Source organism: Centruroides sculpturatus, unplaced genomic scaffold (assembly GCF_000671375.1).
Source record: "Centruroides sculpturatus isolate CEXI.00-Female unplaced genomic scaffold, Cexi_2.0 scaffold99, whole genome shotgun sequence".
Classification (NCBI taxonomy): Eukaryota; Metazoa; Arthropoda; class Arachnida; order Scorpiones; family Buthidae; genus Centruroides; species Centruroides sculpturatus.
The window spans coordinates 871,173-876,664 of NW_019384321.1; positions in this window are offsets into that span (position 1 = coordinate 871,173).

Sequence of the window (5,492 nt, forward strand, 5' to 3'; positions counted from 1 at the left end):
TTTATTATATGAAAGTAAGATTACATTATGAAAACGTATCGGTTTATAGTTAACATCTGTTCATAAATATTAATAATAAATTCGTTTGAGCAATATTTTCCAAAGTGGTTTCTAGTTATTTACGGACTCCTGGGGTCTTTGGAATTGCTAATGGAGTTCGTGGCAAATTAAAATTAATTTAGGGGTGCTGAAGGGGTCCATAAAAAATTTAATAAAATGTAAAATGATTGTGACTCGTTTTCATTACTATGAAAGTTGAAAATAAATAATAATAAATAAGTTGGTAGTCATTTTTAAGCCCTGACGTAAATGTTTGTTCTGTGAATGAAGAAGTTATTGCTGGAAAAGTACAAATATTCTGTTTTTTTTTTAATTTTATCGTCAATTTCCAGGTTATTTATCTAAAAAACTGTTAAGTAAAATCTCTCACATTATCAGAAACAATATTAAAAATAGAAAATAACTTGTTAATTGCGTTTTAGTTAAAATTTACGCATTTATTAAGTATTTTATAGTTATTTTTATGTTATAAATGTAACTTTTAATTTGTACTATAATAAATGTAAATATAGAACAAAGTACAGTACTTTTTAATTAAAATATATTTGTGGCATAGTAAACACTAGTATTGTGTTTTATTCCAAAGACAACATGGCAAATTCCTTTGAGTTGAGTCCAGTCGATATTAAAATATATTGTTACTTTATAAAATTTTATTTTTTATTTTATTTTATAATCATCTATAGTTTTTAATATATAAATCATAATAGAATTTATACATTATAAATTATAATTTTTCTTATTAATAGTATTTAATAACTAAAATTATATAAATAATTCATTTATTTTTGTCAAAAATATGTTTTCCTATTTCATTTTTAACACAATTATAAATTATGAAATTTTTCTTCACTATATTACTCGTATAGGCCTACACTTTTTTCGAAAAGAGGCAAACTTTAGCTAATAATTTCAATAAATATTACTTTAAATAGCAAAATGTTGTATTTATATTTTATTTTTACATCATCATTCATAATTCAAATCATCAAAGTTAAATTTGTAATTTTGCTATTATGTAGTTTTGTGTAAGTATTTCACTTGGGGGTTCATGGTCAGGTTTTTACTGAGACGGGATCGGTGGGCCTAATAAGTCAAAAAACCATTCGTCTAGACTCTAGAGAATGATTTATATATTTATTTGTAAATGTTATTTTTTAGCCTAGATTATTTAGGCCGTAGATTATTTAGCCTAGATTATTCATACCGCAGTTTTATATAAAATATATGAGTTATCTAAAAGTCATTTTTACCTGAGTATACGAATCATATCTTTATTCTAATTTAGATTAATTTTTTACGTATGTCTACGTTACACAAATATATCAATATTATCAGAATGATTTCCTTTTATTATACACGAATAACACCGGGCGACAAAAAAGTTCTTGTATTATTATTGACGCCCTTCTCTTTACTATCCACATATAGTTTTAATTGTAATCGAGTATTGTTCTAAATTATGCCGCCGCGGCATACGGCGCCAATATGCAGAAGATCGATTTGTATTATCTGGTCATAATTACAAACTAGGAATGCTTAATTCGTATTTGTTAAAAATGAAAAGAAGTTCTATCTTTAGGTAGACACTTTATACGGCGACTTCAAAGTTGATATTTTCTCACTCAAATTGGTGATGGAAATATTTTCTTGCTTCGAACTTCTACAATTCCAAAGTTATGTAAGATGAGTAAACAAGAAATTATAATACAGTAAATGCTGTATTAACGGACACTGCCGAAAAGCAAAACCACCTCTACTTAACGGGCACTTTTACATTTCCCACACCCTTCAAAAGGACATCAATTATATTTACTCTAAATAATGGACGCCGTCTTCCATAATCAATTTTAAGAAAATGCAAACTTCCATCTTTATTATTCTGAAAGAATTGATTAGTTATGGAGTATTTTAAAACAAATTAAATCGGTTTAAATACTCTTTCGGAGGACGTAGGCATCGAATAAAGGCCCTAGGAATTAGGGCCAATGTTCCCTCTAAGCTGCGCGGCCGCGCACTGCTCAAATTGTTGCCGCGCGTGAAAATTTATGTGCCGCGCAGGCGAGCAGGCACACCGATTTGAATTGTTGTTTACTTATTTCTCACTCTGTCTGGAACATGATTATTGCTGCATATATTTTGATTAAATACATTAAATCATTGACAAAAGATAATATTTNTTTTATTTTTGATCCATTCATCCTTTATTTATTGTTCATATATTTATTATTATTATTATTATTATTTATAAAATAGAATATTTAAATCGGTTCGAAGCCAAGTGATTAATTAAATATGGCACCGAAATATCCTCTAAACTTTCGTTTTCGGCAAAAAATGAACATCATTATTCGTTCCTTCTAAACCATGTGACTACGGATCAACTTATGAAACAACGTGTCTGGATGTAAAGTAGCGAAGCTCCGCGTACCAGGTAGAAACAAGTTTTTGCTTACAAGATGACCTTTTAAATTTGTTTTGAGAATGATTAGAAATATTTAAAATTACCGTGAATTAGCAATTCTCTTCTAAGATGATTTTAAAATGTTACTTATGTTATTTGCTCCTCTTTTTTCCATTGTCACCTTTTTCCTGTCTAACGTCTTATTTGTAAATGGCTCTCCGGGGAGACGGCTTAAGCCTGGTACTCACATGCGGCAACGAACGACGGAAACAGTTGCCGTCTCATCAGAAACGATTCCGTAGCCGTAGTTCTGGTTTTTACCACGAGATGCCGCTAGTGTCGTGACGGTCAGATAGCGTATACCTCGTACTGTACGGTGTGCTTGGAATTTTTTGTCGATATTTTAGCTTTAAAACCATACTTTATCATCGATAATTGGTTTTGAAGTATTCCCGCTACGTTGCTAAGAAATCGTTATGGAAAATATTGCGTCGGATATATTAGAAAATACTTGTTGTTATTGCGATAAGCGCTTCTCCTCAAAAGGAAATCTTACTAACAAGCATGTAGATTTAGAACATAAGCAAATCCCGGTGGAGGAAAAGTCTATATTCTGTCGGAAGTCTTCGTGTTCTGAAGGATTTTCTACTTTCCTTCGATTACGTGAACATCTGGAGAAAGTACATTCTCCAGATTTGCCTGTGAAATTGAGAAGCTGGAATTCAAAACTATGAAGGGTAAGTAAATTCTCTTCTGAAATTTTAAAAATGCCGTATTTAATTAATATATCTTAAAATAATTGTTTCCGTGAATATTAACAGCTCATTCAGTAGTAATTAAAAATATTATGTACTGTATTTGACAGATTTCTACAAATGGAAAGCCATAGATAAGTTGAGAACCAAATAAAGATAACTGCGTCGTACTGTCTAAAAATTCGTAGAATTTATAAATTCTACTCTCGCGGCTCTGGCACATGGGATCGTGACTTCAGAAATGTACCATACTTGCAAAAGGAAAACATTCAATAACAGATTGTGCGTATGAAAATGTTGCAAATGTATAATTTTCAATAAATCTTTCTTATGAATACTGTGGCATTTTTTCTTAGCTAACGTTCTAATAAATCATTGCGGATCTGTTAAATCGAGCTACAAAAAGTTCACAAATATTTTACTGATGATGATAATTTGTTGATGGATTTAAACTACCAATTCAAAAGACTTTACTCAAATTACACAAGATAACTCTTGGTATTCGCTAGGGTAGGGTTTTTTAAAATTTCGTGAAAACCAAATACGGATGCCTATGGAGAAAATTGAGTTTGGTTTTGTGGAACATTTCAAAGATAAACGTTAATTGTGAAATAAAATATTGCAAATTTTCTAATATAAAACGTTTAAATTATTTCTAAAAAGCAATGAATAATTTTATTAAATAATACAAAAAAAAAAATTCGAGTAAGAGATTGAAAATTCAGCAGGAAAATTTTGAGATTAAAAGAATTTAAGAACGAAAGTCTACATTCTGTAGAATAACTTTTATAATATACTGTATAATTTTAAATATTTTGATAAAAATAATGACCAATAGTCATCTTTCGAAGCTATAATATAAACATTGAACATTAGACAAAAGAAAAATTTGACGTTCAACAAACGAATAATAGCAAATTTTGTTCGTAATAAATTAATTCTGACTGTAGTGTATTTACACTACAGTCAGAATTATGCTTCTCCAGCTTCTTGGCGTCACGAAGTAGCGACATCTCGTGGTAAAAAAAAAAAAACAGAACTACGGCTACGGAATCGTTCTGTAATTAGACGCCAATCGTCTTTCCGTGTCGCGTGTACTCACATGCGGAAATTACCCTACAATTGAAACGCGCCATCTGCCAGCCGTAAATATAAACAAGCTACTACAGTAGTCGAACTACTAGCCACGTGCCAGTAGTCGAAAATGGCGTCTACCGGGATTGCTTTGTTATATCAATTAAACTTTTTAAGTTTGCCTTCGATCTTATCGCAAATAAAAAAACCTCAGAAACGAATAATTTGGATAGGAAAAATATTCTAAATCGTCGAACGTTAGGAATATCGAATACTTTCGTCGCCGAATTACGCTTACTCCATTCCCAATACTTTACGCAGTAAGTCTATTTGACATTAATATTTAAATCGGATAGTAATATAGAGTATAAATGAAATATATTAGCGTATTAGTGTACAAATAAAGCTTTTTAGTGTGGGGGCCGAGGGGGGAAATAAAAAAAATCGATGAACGATAATACGTGATATATATCGTCATCGTCTCCCTTGCCCTTTGGATTGCCGAGCGGTAACAATCAACGACATGTGGAAGCAGTCGAGTCAGAGATAGATGCTTCGTTTACAAACAACATAACCTTTTATTAAACACGAAAGAAGCTTACAAGATTTCCGCGATCTTGGAAGTTCTGCGGCGGTTGCGGCTTCTGGGTCTTCCTCTCCTTTCCAAGATAGTCCGATTTTGAAGGAGTGTCCCTTGTTCGCGAATGAACCATTCCATCACGTCTCGACGACTCCGGGACGATGCGGTCGACTTCCGTTGACGGAAAGATGTCGATCCGAGGTGGGGAGTTGGAGACGAAGATGGGTGCGAGACACACACACAACAACAGATCCGTCACTTGGAACTTTCGGGAGAAGAAGCCGTCGCGTCCTCGAATTTCCGGGGTTTTATCTGTTTTGTCTCAGATTCGCCTTTTCGATTGGTCTCTCCTTGTCACCTGATGACAATTCGAAACCTTTCGGGGGCACGGGAGAGGTCAAAATCGAAGTTTAATTCGATCTCCAACCGGAGATGGTCGATGGACTTACATTCTTCTATTGTTTAAAAGTTAGCGTCGCGTTTTCATAAAATAAAAATCTATTTCTAACTACTATATACTTTTCTCTAAAACAATTATTTTCCGCGAATTTTAGTGAGGGTTTGGACCTGTCCAGAGCCTCACATTTATAAAATCAATTAAAGATTTTGAATAATACTA